We start from the raw sequence: 11,212 nt of genomic DNA, 5'->3' as shown, positions 1-11,212 counted from the left end.
TTTCTTAATTTACGTTCCCTTTCATTTTATGACCACACCTCTACCAATCTACCCTACATTCCGTCTCCTTTTTCTCCGTTCCTTATTTCCCTTCCTTCTTTTACTCTTTCTTTACTTTCTTCTATTCTCTCTACTTTTCTTTATCCACTTTCTTCTCCTTCTCCTCCTGCTCTTCCTCCTCCTTCCTCTCCTGCTACTTCTTCTTTCCCTCCTTCTCATTGTTTTCTTCATTTTTCTTCTGCGCGACCTCGTCCTCCTTCTTTTCCTCCTCCTTCTTTTCCCTCTTCCCCTAATTCTCGTTTTCCTCATTTTTCTTCTGCGTGCCCTATTCCTACTCCTTCCTCTCCTCCTACTCCTCTTCCTCTTTCTTCTTTCCCTACTTCTTATCGTTTTTCTCCTTTTTCTTCTGCATGCCCTCGTCCTCTACCTCCTCTTTCTCCTTCTCCTCCTCCTCCTCCTGCTCCTCCTCCTGCTCCTCCTCCTCCTTCTCCTCCTCCTGTTTTTAGTCCGATTACGATCATAATTCACATTTTTATTCATTCTTTTCTTTGCTATCTTGATCCTTAACCATGCCATCCATTTTACCATTCTCCAATTTTTATAATTATTTTTTTTTCGTTACCCTCTTTTATATCGTCTGCCATTTCACTTCTCTCTCCTCATTAGGCACCTCTGTTCTTCCTAAACTGCCTATCAACCTCTTTCATAGCTTCAGCTCTCCTTTTCCTCATTACTTGCCCGTTTCTATCATTCTCCGTGCATTTATATCAACTTTCTTTACTTCGATATCTTTCTTCATTCTCTCCGTTTACCTAATAAGCTTTGTGAAGTGAGATATATTCAATACTTCCTTCCCTAATGTGCGACTTGATATGAATTGAAATGCCAAACATTCACGTGTCACCGAAGTCTTTGCTATGTCAAATGTAGTATGAAATATGTGAATAACTGACGTTATATTTACAAGGATCATCGCACATCCACGTCTCACCGAAGTCTTTGCTATGTCGAATGTAGTATAAAATATGTGAATAACTGACATTACATTTACAAGAATCATCGTACATCCATGTGTCACCGAAGTCTTTGCTATGTTAAATGTAGTATAAAATATGTGAATAACTGACATTATATCCACAATGATAATCACACATCCACTTGTCACCGAAGTCTTTGCTATGTCATATGTAATACAAATTATGTGAATCACTGCTATTATCTTTACAAGGATCATCTGATATTTTTTAACGTTGTTTGGGTGAAAGCATGGTTTATGTAATAAAAATCTCCCTGGGTAGTCCTTATAAAACAGAGAGAAAAGATGATCATTATCGCCTATATTTTCCCGGTTCCATTTTAATCATAGGGCATCCGTAAAAATATTCATTTCTCGTATTCAGTTACATGAAATATATATATTCAACTATGATCGTATTCCTCGATAAAACAGAAATAATGAACACCAGAAATCAAGTTACAAAACGTGTAATTGACAGTTAAACTTAATTTTTCCATATACGCTCCATGTAAAGTAGAATTGTAATTAGGTTAGAAAATCTGGTCAAATTACGTTTATGGTGATAACAGATATTTAAATGAACGAGTATGACAGTGGCAGACTTAGCAGCGTTTCAAAAAATTAACTTGATTTGGCAACATTTCGAAAAAAAAACATTAACCCTTTTGATACGGAGAAAGTTTCCATCAACTGAATAAAATCTCTCGGTTGTTGTTAGAATAAACTCCTCCAGTCGTAAAATAATAGGAAATGATTAGTATAAGTTCAAGCCTTTTACACATCTATATTTCTGAGAGTGAGTTTTCCTTAACTGAATAAAATCTGGAGACAGCTAGGAAAAACAGCAATACTTGTAAGATATATAAAGAGGTTTGATGAAGGGAGACTTCATTCTATGATGATTTGACTGTATTACATAATTTTATTTCGGACAACAGTATACTATATTAAACTCGAGGCCACAACTCCATTCATAATAAGGTTTTGGTTGACGAATACCGTTCACTCGACGACACAACCCCATTCATAATAAGGTTTCGGTTGACGAATACTATTCCCTCGAGGACACAACTCCATTCATAATGAGGTTTCGGTTGACGAATACTGTTCACTCGAGGACACAACTTCATTCATAATAAGGTTTCGGTTGACGAATACTGTACACTCGACGACACAACTCCATTCATAATAAGGTTTCGGTTGACGAATACTGTTCCCACGAGGACACAACTCCATTCATAACGAGGTTTCGGTTGACGAATACTGTTCACTCGAGGACACAACTTCATTCATAATAAGGTTTCGGTTGACGAATACTGTACACTCGAAGACACAACTCCATTCATAATAAGGTTTCGGTTGACGAATACTGTTAGCTCGAGGCCACAACTCCATTCATAATAAGGTTTTGTTGATAAATACTGTTCACTCGAGGACACAACTCCATTCATAATAAGGTTTAGGTTGACGAATTCCGTTCACTCGAGGACACAACTTCATTCATAATATGGTTTCGGTTAACGAATACTGTACACTCAAAGACACAACTTCATTCTTAATAAGGTTTCGGTTGACGAATACTGTTCACTCGAGGACACAACTCCATTCTTAATAAGGTTTTGGTTGACGAATACTGTTCACTTGAGGACACAACTCTATTCATAATAAGGTTACGGTTGACGAATACCGTTCACTCAAGGACACAACTCAATTCCTAATAAGGTTTCGGTTGACAAATACCGTTCACTCAAGAACATAACTCCATTTATAATCATGTTTTGCTTGACGAATACCGTTCACTTGAGGCCACAACTCCATTCATAATAAGGTTTCGGTTGACGAATACCGTTCACTCAAGAACACAACTCCATTCCTAATATGGTTTCGGTTGACGAATACTGTTCACTCGAGGACACAACTCCATTCATAATATGGTTTCGGTTGACATATATCGTTCACTCGAAGCCACAACTCCATTCCTAATAATGTTTCGGTTGACGAATACCGTTCACTCGAGGACATAACTCCATTCATAATAAGGTTTCGGTTAACGAATACCGTTTACTCAAGAACACAACTCCATTCCTAATATGGTTTCGGTTGACGAATACTGTTCACTCGAGGACACAACTCCATTCATAATAAGGTTTCGGTTGACGAATACTGTTCACTCGAGGCCACAACTCCTTTTTAATAAGGTTTCAGTTGACGAATACCATTCCCTCGAGGACACAACTCCATTCCTAATAAAGTTTCGGTTGACGAACACCGTTCATTCGAGAACAACTCCATTCCTAATAAGGTTTCGGTTGACGATTATTGTTCACTCGAGGACACAACTCCATTTATAATAAGGTTTCAGTTGACGAATACCGTTCACTCGAGGACATAACTCCATTCATAATAATATTTCGGTTGACGAATACTGTTCACTCGAAGACACAACATCATTCATAATAATGTTTCGGTTGACGAATACCGTTCACTCGAGGACACAACTCCATTCCTAATAAGGTTTCGGTTGATGAATACCGTTCACTCGAGGACAGAACTTCATTCATAATAAGGTTTCGGTTGACGAATACTGTTCACTCGAGGACACAACTCCATTCATAATAAGTTTCGGTTGATGAATACTATTCAGATCGGGGTCCGAAGTTTCCCTACCCTAGTTAGAATCGCGTTGTGGCGGCTGATTTCAAACAACTATAGTAAATGTTCGCAAAAGGGTGACACTTAACTGAGCATAATCACCTGGTCGTAGCAAAAACAACCCTCTAAATCATCGTTTCTCAACCAAGGTTCCGCGAAAGGTCATTGTAATAGTGTAATATAGACATCCTATCTAACCTATTATTACGATGAAAATAAAATGAGAAAGATATGTTATATGTTATATGTTTTTGTTATTTTTTTGCGCAGGGGTTCCTTGAAACATGCAATTTATTCTAAAGGTTACGCAAGGGTAAAGGGTTGAGAAACGCTGCTCTAAATCCTTAAAACACAGCAAAATAGTTAAAAGAATTAATCAGATTGTCTGAAAGTAACTTGAATATAATATTCAAAGTGAGATATCTGATAGAATTTTAATCCAAGGACAAGTGGCAAAGCGTTCTTCAAAGCAAAAAATATTAGATAATCCGACAGGGAAAGTAGCATAAGATAATGGAATGACATAATTAGTCCTACAGTTGCAATGATACACAATAGAAATTTGTATCTAAATAATATGAAATCACAAAATCTGGGTACACCAATAATAAAGTAATATAACGTTCCATTTTTACACACATTATTTATCATTACCACTATGAACCACTGTTTCAACTGTCGTAATTTTTCATTTCAAAGGTACGTAGCCCACGCCAGGATGCGCCTAATTGAAGTCTTTTATTCTTTGATAACTACAAACTATCTATCTTTTAACTTTTGTGCCTTTAATGTCTCATATCCCTTTGATACATTAACTATAATTTGAAATTATTATTCTTGGCAGACTACATTCTCTGTCAGCTGATATCTCGCTTTCTGTGTGAGGTCCTTGATGGATGGTGATACTCATAATCTTCCTCTTTTCTCCATTGTTTCTTTTCCATGTCCCTCAACTATGTACCACTCTCTCTCTGCATTCCTCTCTTACTTCTTATCTCTCTTTCTCTCTCTCTCTCTCTCTTTCTCTCTCTCTCTCTCTCTTTATCTATCTATCTATCTATCTCCCTCTCTCCCCATCTATCTATCTATCTATCTCTTTCTTCCCTCCTTCTCTCTATCTTGTAAACACATTCACACAACACACACACACACACACACACACACACACACACACACACACACACACACACACACACACACACACACACACACACACACACACACACACACACACACACACACACACACACACACACACACACACACACACGCACACACGCACGCACAAACGCACACACACACACACACACACACACACACACACACACACACACACACACACACACACACACACACACACAAACACACACACACACACACACACACACACACACACACACACACACACACACACACACACACACACACACACACACACACACGCACAATGGTTAGGGTTTGAAAGTATTTCCATTGTGCAAACAGATGTTTCTCATTTGAGCAAGGGGAGGGATGTAAGGTCAAGATGATGTCACAATATTCCCCGAAGATTGGATCATACAATCTTTGATCTCTTATCCGGTGGGACTATATTTGTCAATCACGAGTTCAAAATGTGATAAAAAATGGTACATACATATCTTCAGCGTTATTTTTGCTTTCACTACTTTCTGTATAATATTTCCTTTTCTTAATTCTTCTCTACATCTCTTAAACACCAACGTATGTTACAGGTCCTCTTTACTTTCGTTTACTCTTTTTTTACCTCATAATCTGCCTCTTTTTCTCTCTTCTCCCACTTTTTCTTACTATTTCTCATAGAATTCCTCTTCTTTTTCCTCTTACTCCTCTTCCTGTTCTTCTTCCCTCCTTCCTCTCTTTCTCCTTCAAATCTATTTTCCATACTATTTCCCCTCTTCCTCCTCCATCTCCTCCTCCTCCCTCTCCTCCTCCTCATTTTTTCTGCTGCTCCTTATCCTTCTAATTCACTTACTCCTCCTTTTTCTCTTTACATTTATCACATCCTCTTTCTCCTTCTCCTCTTTCTCCTCCTTCTCTTCTTTCTCCTCCTCTATCTACTCCTCACAAAGGATTACAAAGGCAAAGCATGCCGACAGGAGACCTTTTGATCCATATCTAGGTCGGATGCAAAAAAAAAAATAAAAAATAAAAAATAAAAAATAAATAAAAATCATATTAATAATAAATTAAAACTATAACAATGTAAATAACAATTGAAATACATAAATAAATGCATTGGTATAGTTGAATAACAAACAAACAGGTAAATAGTAAATGATAATAAATTGACATATAACTAATAATAAATGAAAATCAGACAGACAAATTATAACAAAACAAAAACAAATAATATAACATAAATCATAATAATTACAGCATCTTACTTAGGTATTTATCTAAATGATTCTTAAAGCTTCGAACTGAACTACATTGCACTACCTGTGCAGGAAGTTTATTCCATTCATTAACTACACGGTTGGCAAAGTTGTTTCTACCTACTTCCAAATTGAATCTATTTCCGGACAGTTTGAGACCATTGTTTCCTCACTATTCTCCTTCTCCTCTTTCTCCTCCTTCTCTTCTTTCGCTTCCTCTATCTACTCCTCACTATTCTCCTCCTCCCTTTTTGCTTCCTCCTCCTCGTCCTCTTCTCTCCTCCTCTTCCTTCTTCTCTTTCCCTCATTAACACCTCGCCATTTCCGCTTTCCCAAGCATCCCTGAATTTTCCCCTGAACTCTTCCCCCACATTCCCAAGCTATGTCATTGGCTTCAATACCACTTTGTCTTTATTCGTCCTTCATGTATATCGACTCGCTCCCATTCACTTTTCCAACATGTTTATGCAGAAGTCTATGGAAGGTGTTCTTGTTGACTACAAATGTCTGGTTACAGCTTGAACTAGAGGTACAAATCTCAAAACGCAGCTAGATAAGGATCCAAGCAATATATCCCAATGCCTGTCACTTGGATATATATTTTTATATATACCTTTTTAAAGTCTGTTTCTATTAATTATTTCATTTTATTTTATTTTATTTTATTTCACTTCATTTTAATTTATTTTATTTTGTTTTATTGTATTTTATTTTATTTTATTTTACTTTATTTCATTCTATTCTATTTTGTTCTATTTCATCTTATTTTATTTTATTTTATCTTTTTTTTCATTTCATTTTATTTTATTTTACTTTATTTCATTTTATTTTATTTTATTTTATTATTTGTCATTTATTTATTTATTTTCTATTTTATTTATCTATTTTCTATATTAATTTTCCCCTTCACATATGTTATGAGCCAAAATCATTGTAACGCATTTAAAGGATATATTTAGTTGTGGTTCACCCTTGCCCCTGCTCACCATAGAGGTTTGAACAGCCGCGATTCGATCACAATCTAAGTCTGTGGAGGCGTTCACATATAACCGCGCATTTTTTCCTTGACGCTGTTTCCGCGCGGAACAAACTGCCAGTGTGAATAGGGCTTTACACTGTGGAAGCTGCTCCCTTCAACTAAATAGAGATGACAAACGACAGCTAGAATCAAGGTATTTATAAAACGTTGTGAAGAGATTAATTCCTTTCTCTTCTTTCACCCTTCCCCTCTCTTCTTCACTCTCTACCTCGCTCTGTCGTACCCTCATCTGTCTCTACACCTTTCTCTCCTTCCCCTCTCCCTCTCACGTCAATCGTTTATCTCTGAATCGTTTTTCATTTGTCCGCGTCTTTCTGTCGCTGCTCATTGTTGTTGTCCTCAGACTATAACCTATTCCTCAGCTTCCTTTCTTTATTTTCTCAGCCAATTCTACTTTTCTTTCCTCTTCGTCTGTTCTCTGATCTGTTTCTGGTTTTCTAATATCTGGACGTTTTCGTTTCGTTTGTTGACATTTGGCCTGTCTTGTTCACCATTTGTTGTTTTCTTTCCTTCTGTCGATGGACAAAAAAAAATCCTGCTTAGTCGACATTTTCGTTCTCTTTACCGAAAATTTTCATTCGTTGAATTTTTTTTTTCTGAAAGATTACCATTTGTCGAATACCAGTTTTTTCTTGTCCTGTCGACATTAGCATTGTTTTACCCATAATTGCTAATGGTCGAAAAACGTCTTAATTAATGCTTTATTGACGATTTTATTCAGTTTATCGAAATATCTTGAAAGGCAATTTGTTCTAATTTGTTTATACTACAACATAGAGCACCAAGCTTTCTTTTGTTTTGACGTCCTTTTATTTATCTATATTTTTCTATAATTGTCACGTTCAAAGACAACATACCTCATGCTTCATCAAAAACTGGCTTTTTGTTCTGCGAGTTTCTTTAACTACATCGAAAGGAAAATCCAATCTTATGTTATCGACATTTTTTTTCCGGGTATTCATTTTTTTCGACACTTTCGTTTTGGACTCATTACAACCGGATCATGTGAAGGTAAGACGTCCGCCATTGTTCTCTCTCTCTCTCTCTCTCTCTCTCTCTCTCTCTCTCTCTCTCTCTCTCTCTCTCTCTCTCTCTCTCTCTCTCTCTCTCTCTCTCTCTCTCTCTCTCTCTCTCTCTCTCTCTCTCTCTCTCTCCCTCTCTCTCTCTCTCTCTCTCTCTCTCTCTCTCTCTCTCTCTCTCTCTCTCTCTCTCTCTCTCTCTCTCTCTCTCTCTCTCTCTCTCTCTCTCTCTCTCTCTCTCTCTCTCTCCTCTCTCTCTCTCTCTCTCTCTCTCTCTCTCTCTCTCTCTCTCTCTCTCTCTCTCTCTCTCTCTCTCTCTCTCTCTCTCTCTCTCTCTCTCTCTCTCTCTCTCTCTCTCTCTCTCTCTCTCTGTCTCTCTCTCTATTTCTTCCTATATTTTTCTTCGCCGTGAATATCCCGTGTACTGGAGTTCCAGTTCCCTCAACGGGGGATCTCCAATTCCCAGAGTCGATTTCCAATCCCCCACGGAGTCTGAAGCTTAATCACTCGCGTCGTCGAGCGAGTCTCTCAACTTTGGAGGTCGATTCTTAATCGACCTACTGTAGCTTCTGTTTCCTTTTTTTTATCTTTATTTTATTATCACCACTTCCTCTATTCTCACTATCGTATCATAGCTATTTTCTTTTCCTTTGATAAAAATCATATCGATACGCTTCCCATTTTCTTTTTTGGATTTTTATTTCTTTTGTTCTTATTTAATCAAAACAAATGTATTCTATTAATTAGCTCTCTTGTCAGTGGTAATAAGTCTTTGGTATATAGACAGAATTTTCATTACATTTGGCACTAACTCCTTTACTCAGTATTAATAATTTGTTAAACACACATAGTTACTTTTGCTTCTCCTGATCCCGTCTATGTTCCTGTATTTTTCAAGATCTCATTTGTATTTTCATTTCATTGTCTTTCCCGCTCTAGTTTATTGTTTCCTCCGTTTATATTGCAAAACTTATCTTCTTCCCGCCTAATTCCACCTTTCTTTTTTATACAGCTGTAATTGAATGTAATTTTCTCTTATTTGTTTTCGATTTCCATGAGCTATACCTCATTCACACACTTTTATTCGCTGCAGTTAACTATATTTGCGTTAGTTGAAACACTTGTTTTTTATTTATCTAATCCCAGTCGTACATCATATATCAAACCATGACACACTTGTAGGAGAGAGGCCAAACGCAGAGTATGGGATCCAATATATCTAACGTTTCTTTTTTTTTCTGAAGAAGCCCTGCTGGGTGAAACGTTAAATACATTGGATCCCATACTCTGCGTTTGCCCTCTCTCCTACAATGCTGTTGCAGTCGTTGCTGCTCTTACCCATGACATACTTGATGGATGGAACCGACATATACTAAGTAATCTGCCTTACCTCTGATCGTCTACTGAGGTATGTTGGTTGTATGTTCCTTTGCCTATCCCCATTCACCATTACTTGGTTCACTTCTCCGTTAAACTTCTTCGTGTGAATATTTTCTCACCCAGAAGGTGTGGTGCCAACTTTTGTAAATTTGATTCCACCAGAGGCAACATGATTTGATGACCGAGTTATTCCCTTTAATTGAATAAAACCGTATACTATTATACAGAACTAAATGATTAGAGTACGTCACAGGTTAGAATCCACTAGTTAATTTCTCACTCTAGAATTCTTGTTAACTTAACCCGTCTTGCAGGTCGACTAAGTCGGCTCCCTTTCCATACGCTTTCATCAGAATGGAAAGCCTCCGTCTACTCTATTGAACTTCAATTCGAGAGTATTCTACTCACTCTACCGTGAAAGTCTTTGAACCCAGTGACGTAGTCTGTAGTTTCTGAGGAGCTACTCTTACAATAAGGTCTGTAAGGGCTTTCCTTAGATGCCTAGAAGCACCTGGTGAGAGCCAAAATAGTTATAAGGACCCAAAACTTACACCAAAGGGTTAATGTAATCTACGTGTTTTCATTAGCCGAGTAAAACTACCTTCCGACAAGTAGAATATAAATAAGAATTAAAAATGGATGCCAAATGGCTGAGATAGCTCTAGCCCTTAGACACCTTAAGAAAATTTCCTTGATTGGATTAAATCACCTGATGGTCACTAAAATAAGCCTAAGTCTCGAATATAGACACCAAAGTTTCGAAACTATCTCCATCAACAATGAAAAGTTTGTGTCATATTACATTACTAGATCGTGCATCTGACAAAAGGTAAGAATGGAGAATAAGTCATAACTGGAAATTCGAGAACAAACAAAACAGCCCCATACTAAAAATGTAATAAGATTGAAAAGATTAAAATGGTGTCACCCCCTGTCACCACTGTTCCACCACGACTCACAACACTTCAATAAGTCTCGTAATTCACTCGTCACAAGGCCCCATGCCTTTGTTACGTCAGTTTCACTAACTTTCAAGTTCATCTTATTCAGTAGGCCCCATGCCTTGTACTTCTCATACTTCAGTCAAGTCCTTAGGTTAGGTAAAGTTGTTTAATTCTTTTTCTTTTTCTTCTCACTAGATTTACACTGTCTTAGGTTACACACAGTCTCTCTCTTTCCCCGTCTGTCTGGCGAGATCTCCATATCATACGCCAAGCCACCTTCGTCTGACGTCACTAATTTTTCTCATCTAATCTCCTCTTACTTCTCAAATAAGTTTCACACCTTATGGGCGTGACTTTAAATCCATCCACCTATAATTTTTTTCCTTCTCCACCTTTTCCTCCAATCCGGAAGGCTGTTACATTGTCACAAGCAATATAGTTTACCTCAGCATTTGTCAAACGGAAAATAGCTTAGCGCTTACACATTCTTTCATAACAACTGATATTGAATTAGCATTCGTTCTCCATCTACCTCTCCATCTACCTAAATGTCTACCTCCATCTACCGGCCTCTTACAATGGGCAGGACATGTTACAAGGATGCAAGAAGATAGATGGCCAAAGAAAGTGGTCAATAGTAGAGTGCGTGGAAGACGACCACTTGGACGATCTAGAAAAGACTGAAGGAGATACGTTGAAGAAGATGTGCAGATATGCAGAATAGAACCAAGGGAATGGAAGAAGGAGGTGGCATAGGGCAGAAA

Source organism: Oratosquilla oratoria, chromosome 28, assembly GCF_046742065.1.
Source record: "Oratosquilla oratoria isolate Oo_2021 chromosome 28, ASM4674206v1, whole genome shotgun sequence".
Lineage (NCBI taxonomy): Eukaryota > Metazoa > Arthropoda > Malacostraca > Stomatopoda > Squillidae > Oratosquilla > Oratosquilla oratoria.
This window is presented reverse-complemented; position numbering follows the sequence as displayed.